General features: G+C 41.1%; 1 long non-coding RNA gene across 2 annotated transcripts in view; it reads right to left on the bottom strand.

The window, feature by feature from the left end:
- Positions 1 to 899: 899 nt before the first annotated feature.
- The window catches only part of LOC147577171 (uncharacterized), a 30,599-nt gene continuing 22,269 nt past the window's right edge, over positions 900 to 9,229 (bottom strand). For both annotated transcript variants that reach the window (XR_015239987.1, XR_015239988.1), the window contains exons 6-7: positions 2,697 to 4,984; positions 900 to 2,464 (exon numbers count right to left, since the gene is read on the bottom strand). This is a non-coding gene — a long non-coding RNA (uncharacterized LOC147577171). The remainder of the gene's footprint in view (positions 2,465 to 2,696; positions 4,985 to 9,229) is intronic.

Genomic DNA, 9,229 nt, shown 5'->3' with positions numbered 1-9,229 from the left:
GCTCAGGGCCTGGAGCCAGCTTCTGATTCTGTCTCCCTCTCTCTCTCTGCCCCTCCACCACTCACGCTCTGTCTCTGTCTCTGTCTCTGTCTCTGTCTCTCTTTCTCTCTCTCAAAAGTAAATAAACATTAAAAAATAATAATAAAAATAAAAAAGGAGCTACTGCTCAGCAGTCATTGAGACTCACTGCCCTTTCAACCCATTGTCTCCTTTGGTCCTTGGTGAAGATAAGCATACACAGAGCCTTCCCTCCTCCACTCTGAAAGCCCAGTGAGTCTTGAGTGAAACTCAACTCTTGAGTGTGTCTATTGTTTTTCCTCTTCGTTTAGACAAATAATTACTTATTGGCATCTCCAGTGCCTGAGATAATTGATAGAGGATGGTTTTTAAAGTCTGAGTGCACATCAGCAAAGCCAGGCTTGGATCACCTTCCAAAGGACTTTGCCCCATGGGGAACTTCTTTCAGGAGAAGAGACTTGTAATTATTTAAATGAAAGAAGATGGGAGGAGCACCCTGTGGAATGTCATCTAACATGCTTTCCTGAGTTGGGAGCAATTGCAGGGCACCCTAAACATGTTGGCCAACACAGACAGAACTGGCTTTAGCATTCTGGGGAAGTCTGAGTACAGGGGGTTGGGGAACAGGCTTCTTACAAGGAATTTTTTTAAAGCATCTTGAATACAAGAATGGCATCTCCAGCAGTGGGGCCACTATTTGGGAGAGAGAGATTGCTCAGTGATGGAGTAAAGGCGTGAATAGATACACCCCAGGGACCATATGCATTAGAAAGGTGGCCATGGGAGATCTAATTTTTGGCTAGCATACTAAACTATTGAGACACATTTAATTTCTTGGTTTGCTTTTTTAGCTGCTGGAAGCACAAAAATATGGTCCACCCTCCATTCACTCACTCATTTATTCATCAACCAATATTACTGAGTAGCTGTTATGTTTCAGACACTATTTTTTGGTTCTAGGGAATCAATGCTGAAAATGGGATAGACAGGGTCCCTTTGCTTATAGGGCTTACATTCTATAGAGGAAGCCAGACAATTAAGAGATATTTACACAAGAAATTAACAACACATATAAATTTATATGTAGGAAGGTTGGCCAAATGAAAAGAGGGCCTCAGTGCCAGTTTCTTCCCTGTTGCACCCCACCTGTTGAAAGCCCTTGCAGGTGGTGGGGAGGATGGAGAGGAAGAGGATGATGGCAAAGGAAGGAGATGAGTATGAGACCTGGATCCCAAACTTCCTATACTTTGTACAAAAAAGAGTCTACACCCAGGAAAGCACAGAAATCAAGGGGCCCCCACGTTTTCTCCATTTTATTTTCTGTTCAAGCCATGTTCTTATAGGCAAGTGGTTCTGGGAAGGCCACTGTTGGCTCACCCTTCCCTTAAAGCATTTTTCTCCTTCTCTGCCAACAGCTGAAAAGCCACATATGGTTTCTCTAACACAGACTTTCTCACAAGTTATGTCTGTTCAGATCCTCCAGGAAGCAGATGTTGAGATAGAGTTGGCAGTGCAAGAGATTCACTTGGGGAGATGACTGTGAAGGAGAACAGGCAGGAATGAACAGGAGTTGGCAGCGAGAGCCTTCAGACCACAATGCATTTCTGATCACTGTGAAAGGAGATGAGTGGAAGGAAAATTAAATAGGAAGAGCCTCAGAGCTGTACAGCCCCAGGATAATCTTGGCCAGCCTAATTGGGAGCTCTAGAACACAGATTGGTCATTAGAGGAGTCCTGCACTGGACAGATATTGTCAGGTCCTAGTGCCTCCACTGGACATAGTCATTGGTTGTTGCTGCCTGGGAAAGTATGGCCATGGTTCAAACACAGACACAGATCCTGAGGGCGCTACAGCTGGAAGCTCCTATCGACTGGCTCCCTCCTGAAGGGAAGGTGAGCTGCACACTCCCATGGCTGCCACCCAAGGCCAGCTTGTGGTAGTGCTCTCACTCGTAGGGACATTTTCCACTGCTGCAGTTGACAGGCAAGGGAGAACTTCCACAAGCAGGGCCTTGGCCTCCAGGAAAGACAGTAGGGATAAGATTGGGGAGGTGGGCACACAGGGCATGCAGGCCCCTGGGGTTTGAGGGGATACCAGAAACCCTGTCAAGGCTCAAATGGTGCCTAGCTACAATGGCTGAATGGACAGCTGGGGGCAGGAAACACAGGGATTGGAAGGCCCATGCGTGCTGGCCAGGGAGACCAGAAGTGGCTGACTGCCAGGATAGCCACAATGGTCAAGCCAGTGATGGAGATGAAGGATGAGCTGTGCCACATGCTCCGCACACACAGGCAGCCCAGCCCACAAGTCTGGCACCTTTTCCTTGGTTCCCTGTATTTTCCTCATGGGGACCTAGACACCTGCCTCTATACACACTTATCTACATCCAGTGGTATTGATCCTTCTGATCCTCAATCACTTATTATCTGATATTAAAGAAAAAACCTGGGGCGCCTGGGTGGTGCAGTCGGTTAAGCGTCCGACTTCAGCCAGGTCACGATCTCGCGGTCCGTGAGTTCGAGCCCCGCGTCGGGCTCTGGGCTGATGGCTCAGAGCCTGGAGCCTGTTTCCGATTCTGTGTCTCCCTCTCTCTCTGCCCCTACCCCGTTCATGCTCTGTCTCTCTCTGTCCCAAAAATAAATAAACGTTGAAAAAAAAAATTAAAAAAAAAACAAACCTGAAACCTGTTTCGACAAAAAAAAATCTAAGAGTTAAACTGAATCTGTCTTAAATTAATTTTAAGTCGAATTTCTCTAAATAGATGCAAACCATCATCTTAGCAGTGCATTTAGGCTAATTTGATAGTTCTCTGAAAAACTAGCTCTGAATTTCACATTCAGTATTAAGAGGCCCTTGGACACACTGAAGTTTGCGTTGTACCATGAAACGAGGAGTATGTTGAACTAAAATTTCTGTATCTAAAGTCAAAACTGAAATAAAATGAAATAAAATAATGCTGACCCAACAAAGTGACTCCATGCTTTTGAGCACCCTACACATTACAAGCACAAAACCTAAGTAAACATCTACCTTCTTGATGAGCACCACTGAGAGCCCCCTGCCCCCGCAAACAATTCCAAACCCTTTGTTCTGTAGTCTGAAAACAAAGGTGATTGCTGATGGCTAAAGGCAGGCAGCTTGGGAGGTGGGCAGTGTGCTGAGATAAAGAAACACAATGGATTTACCCAATCCTTGCTCTCAGAGAGCATGAACACAATAGATTCTTGCACAACAGAATATAATTTCCCACTAGTGCTGAGCATCCACTTTTTGCTTCTCTTTGTGATCCCATGTGTGTTCCAGGTGCTGTCACTAATTAGTGCTGCATTCATACCAGTTGCATATGTATGGCGGCTAAGGAGCATTTTGCAATACTAAATAATTCACACTGCTGTTAGCTGAATTTATAATATTTAAGTATGTTGGCCTCCATTTGCACTGTTGGCCTGGGCCCAACAAATGTGAAAGACAGGCCTGGACAATGGTATCCTAGTTATGAAGCAGAAGTCAACAAAAGGATCCATGTAAATTGGGCCACAGGTCATGAAAACATTCCCATGATGGATCATTAGCAATGATGATAACCACAGCAGCAGTTCCGTAAATATACCAGAAGTACTGATCCTGTACATTTTGCTCTTGTAATCGGCTCTTTGCCCTGTTCTGCGCAGTATCTCTGTGTGCTGCAGAGTAAATGCTATGAGGAGCAGCTCTCACGACTCCAGTCTTGCCAGCCCTCTAGTTGTAAAGGAAGGACCACTTCCTGTTCTACCCCAGCCCTTGCCCTCTCAATGCAGGGAATCCGGTCTCTCTCTGAAGGTCTGCTCCCTGATGTTTGTAGGGTGTTCCCAAGTGCCATCCTTCGTGGGCTCTGGAGCCAGGCTTCAGACAAGCTTCCAGACAGGCTCCTCACTCGTCTTTGGCCACAGCAGTGCTGCTGGCTCTGCCCAATGTCTTTGTGAGGGCATCTCTCTACTGGTGGCTGGGCTGAGCCCTGCCAGAGCACTGCTGTGGGGTCCTCTGCCTGAAGACCTGGCTCTCCCATCAGCCCCTTTTTCCACGAGCAGGAATCTCTCCTCCACTGCTGCTCCACACATCTCCTCAGAGAGCTCCCAGGCTCAGCCTTTCTGCAGAATCCCTTGTGATGCTCATTTCTCCTGGTTCCCAGGTATCTTCCAAAGATAGGGTCCTCTTGGGGCATCCTTCATCTGGCTGTCCACCCTCACCTGACCCAATCCCCAGGAATTTTCATGACACACAACACCCTCAGCCCAGAGAAAGAAGGTCTTTCTCTTCCCATATGACCAGTGGAAGTACTGAGTGGTATCTTTCAAAATATACATTTAGTCTGCCCATAACATGGCCCTTTCAAAGTAGTCATTTTTATCAGCTTTAAAGGAAAATAAAAAGCCCTGCTAATGTCTAATTCCACTGCATACTTTGTTATACATCTAACAATCTACCTGACATCTTCTCAGCACCAAAGTTCTCCATTTCCAACTTGTTCCTCATAGTTGGGCACACTCAGGTGGGGGGAGGTTAGAGGCAACACCAAGCAGACATTACACATCTTTGAGGAGAAGTCTAGAGCTTAGTTTTGGAGCCTTCTCAAAGGAACACAAGGCTGCCTTCACTTGTCCAGACTATCAGAGACAGAGGACTATGCATCTCGGTCCCTTAATTTTACAGGTGGGGAAATTGGGTGCATACAAAAGAAGCAACTGACCCCTGTCACTCTGAGAGTTGGTGGCACGGTGGGACCTCTGACCCATGGCACTTTCCATCACAGAAAGGCTATGGATTCTATTCCCAGGAGACAAGACCATGCTTCCTCGGTAAATAGGAAGGGACTTCCCAGGCCTCTTTCATCACCCCAAAGGAGGATTGTCATCTGGAAGTATAAGCAGAAGACCTTGAACAGTTGCCAGAGATTCTGAGTAGAACAAGGGCAAGGTGAGAAGATGCCTGGGAAAATAAAGGAAGGTGGTGATGAGTAGGTGAGATACACATCTGATACAGTGATACAGTGAGAGCACTTGATACAACTTCCCAAGGAAAAAAGATCTGCAGCCCCCAGGCTGGCTGTGCAGAACCTTGGAGCAGTGATTTTCATCCTTGGCAACACACTGCCATTACCTAAGGAGTTTTAAAAAATACAGATGTCTGGGCCCACTCCAGAGACTGACTTATTTTTTCAGTACAGCCTAAGTGTCAGCATTTGTAAAAGCTCTCTTGATATTCTAACAGGTAGCCAAGGTTAAGTTCCAGTTCTTAGAAGAAAAGGCCCTGGTCCATCTCATATTGGGTTCCCTGCTTCAAAAAGAAGCAAATAATGTTTAAATCGAAAATGCTTAGGGGCGCCTGGTGGCTCAGTCAGTTGAGCGTCTGACTTCGGCTCAGGTCATGATCTCATGGTTTGGGAGTTCAAGTCCCGTGTCAGGCTCTATGCTGACAGCTCGGGGCCTGGAGCCTGCTTCAGATTCTGTGTCTCCCTCTCTCTCACACTCTGCTCCTCTGCTCACACTCTGTCTCTGTCTCTCAAAAATAAATAAACATAAAAAAAGAAAATGCTTAAGTTATTTTCCCATCCTATTCTTAGCCCACACACCAGAAATTATAATTGTTCTAGCCTGAACTGTCAGATTTTCTGCTGAGATCCTTTTCCTGGGTCTTGTTTCCACTTCTGCTACCACTGTTAGATCTCTACACCTCAGATTCTATGAAATTCTTTCCAGTTCCCAAAGTCCCTTGGTATGTGACTCTATGAAAAATATTTAGAGTCATCACTGCTGAGAATGTAATCTTTAAAAAAAAAAAACATCTTTCCCTTCTAGTCATGATAAAGTAACCAGTACCAGACTTGTCTTCCCACCATAAAACATGAGAAAATTGGACAAAATATATGAAACAGCTGTTTCCAAATACTGGACAACAAGCAAAACAGGACTATGATCAGGGCTTACAATTGCCCTGGCTTTCTGCCAGGAGCCACTTTTCCAGACAGTGGTGCAAAAGAAAAAACACAAGCATAGCATTACAAGTTTGCCAAGTTAAGCCAAGATCAGAGTTCAGAGAGGCAGAAGCAGCTGGAATCCATTGGGCAGAGTACTGGAGAGGAAAGAACTATGCAGAGAAAGAATTCCAGAAATCCACACAGAGGTCTCATTGAGTCTATTGTTGAAAACTTCTGTGGATGCTCAGGGTAAAACTCCAAGAGGCTATGCAAAGAAGCACTAGGAATCTGCAGAACAACCTTTAAAGCTTACACACAGCTGTGAGATAGCAGAGCTCCAACCAGAGAGGAAGTATCTCATTGGACACCTGGAGCACTCAGTAACCTAGAAGTGTTACATCTTAGTAGAAGCACTAAAATATACCCAAAGTGAAAGCCACTCTAGATCTGCTTTAACAAAGCTTAAAAGCAAACCTTCAAAAAATTGAACTTAAATTCCTTAAGTGTATGCCAAAACAAAGTACAATATTCTTTAAAGAGAAAAACAAAAATCATCCCCTCAAAAAAGTAACTGTCACAATGCCTAGAACCCAACAAAAAATTTCTAGACATACAAAGATGCAGGCAAACATGATCCATAACTAGGAAAAAAAATCAGTCAATAGAAACATACCCAGAAATGACAAAGATTTTGAAATAAGCAAACAGGTGTCTTAAAACAGTATTATAAATACGTTAATATAAATAGAAATACAGAGAAAAAAACAGAATATATAAAAGAAAACAGAAACTCTAGGGATAAAAAAATAAACAATATCTGAAATGAAAAGTTTAGTGGATGGAATTACCAGGAGAATAAACACCACAGAAGAAAAGGCAAATGAATTTGAAGATATAACAAAAGAAATTCTCTAAGTTGACACATAGAGAAACAAAAATGAATACAACCTGGAACCATGGACACCATGAGTGAACCACAGAAACATGTCAAGTAATTGAACATATGCATAAGGGGAGCAGAAAATTATTTGCAGAAGTAATATCTGAAAAGTTTCTGAATTTGATAACATTTTCAAACCACATATCTAATTAGAAACTCAACTAATCCCAAGAAGGGTGTACACAAATAAAACTACATGAGGGCATATAGCTGAAACCAAAGATAAGGAGAAAAACTTAAAGGCAGATAGAGAAAAAAAAAGAGACATACAACATAAAGGAAACAAACTGAGAATTATCATAGATTTATCATCAGAAAAAAAAAATGCAACCAAGAAGACAATGGAGTGACATCTTTAAAATGTTGAAAGGAAAAACAAATTAATCTAGAATTCTGTAAGAAGTGAAAATATGCTTCAAAACTGAAAGTGTAGTAAAGATGTTTTCAGACAACAAAAGCTGAAATAATTTATTATAAACAGACCTATTGTACAAAATAATATTTCTTAAAAATACAAATGGGAAATTTTTAGAAATATAAATAGAACTTTTTCAGGCTAAAGGAAAAAGTCTCTGCGGAATCTTGTGCCTACATAAGGGAATGAAATGTACCTGAAATAGTAAATAAATGAATACATATGTAAGATTTTTTTCCTTTAAGAAATTTATTCAAAAGTTAACTGTTGAAAGAAAAAAATAGTAACAATATATTAGGGGATTTATAACAGAAGCTGTATGATAACAATAGAACAAAGGATTAGAGGCTTCAGGTATGTCGTCATAAAGTTCTATATTGTACCTGAAATGATATATATTATTGAAATGTATATATATACATTCTAAATCCTATTGTAACCATTAAAAAATAAGACAGACATATAGCTAAGAACTAAAGTGGAGATAAAACAAAGTATCAATTCAATTAAAAAAACAGACTCAACTATATGCTATTTTTAAGAAACCCACTTTAATGATAAAGACACAGAAAAGGTGAAAGTGAAAAGATCTTTTATAGAAAAGCACACACCATGCAAACACTAATTAAAAGGCTAACACAGTTCTACACTAGATGAAGTAGACTGTAGTTATAAAAATATTACCAAAGATAAATATGAACATTTCATAATGACAAAAGAGTCAATTCACAAAGAGGACATAACAATCCTAGACATTTGTATACCTAACAACAAAATTTCAAAATGCATGAAACATGAAACAACAGAACTGGAATGAGAAATAGACTTCATCCACAATTATAGCTGGATATCCCAACACTCCTCTCATTAATTTATACAGCAAGTAGACAGAAAGCCAGCTAATATATATGAGATTTGAACAATAATCAACCAACATGATCTCATTAACATTTATGGAACACTCCACCTAAAACAACAGAACACATACTCTTTTCCAATGCACAGGGCACATTCACCAAGATAGACCATATTCTGGGCCATAAACAAGTATCAACATATACAAATATTGAATTCTATGTGCTCTGCCCACTCAAAATTAAATTAGACATCGACACCAAAAAAAATCCCCAAATATTTGGAAATTAAAGAAAAAATTTCTTAGTAATCTATGGGTCAAAGAAGGAATCATGAGGATATTTTGAAGTGGATGAAAACATATCAAAATTTGTGCAATGCAGCTAGAGCAGTACTTAGAGAACAATTAGGAGTTTTATATACTTACATTAGAAAATAAGAAAAGTTTAAAATCAATTATCGAAGCTTCCCTTTAAAAAGCTAAAAAATGAAGATAAAATTAAACCTAAAGCACAAAGAATAAAATTAAATAAAAATGGACTAACAATAAGAACATAATTTTTTAAAACCTCTAGTTTTTTTAAAAGATGAATAAGGGGCGCCTGGGTGGCGCAGTCGGTTAAGCGTCTGACTTCAGCCAGGTCACGATCTCGCGGTCTGTGAGTTCGAGCCCCGCGTCAGGCTCTGGGCTGATGGCTCAGAGCCTGGAGCCTGTTTCCGATTCTGTGTCTCCCTCTCTCTCTGCCCCTTCCCCATTCATGCTCTGTCTCTCTCTGTCCCAAAAATAAATAAACATTGAAAAAAAAATTAAAAAAAAAAAAAGATGAATAAAATTAATGAATTGTTAGCTAGATTGATCAAGAAGAAAAGACAAAAGACACAAATGGCCACTATCAGGAGTGAAACAGGGCACATCACTACAGATGTTACAGATATTAAAAGATAAAAGGGAATATCATGAACAACCCAATGGTAGTAAATTTGAGAACGTCAATGGAATAGACAAATTATTTGAAAAATACAATTTACCAAAACTGAAAAAGAAGA

Source organism: Puma concolor, chromosome C2 (genome assembly GCF_028749965.1).
Source record: "Puma concolor isolate L17-30 chromosome C2, mPumCon1.1.hap2, whole genome shotgun sequence".
Classification (NCBI taxonomy): Eukaryota; Metazoa; Chordata; class Mammalia; order Carnivora; family Felidae; genus Puma; species Puma concolor.
The sequence above is the reverse complement of the archived record's forward strand: the minus strand, read 5'-3'. Positions and strand labels throughout refer to the sequence as shown.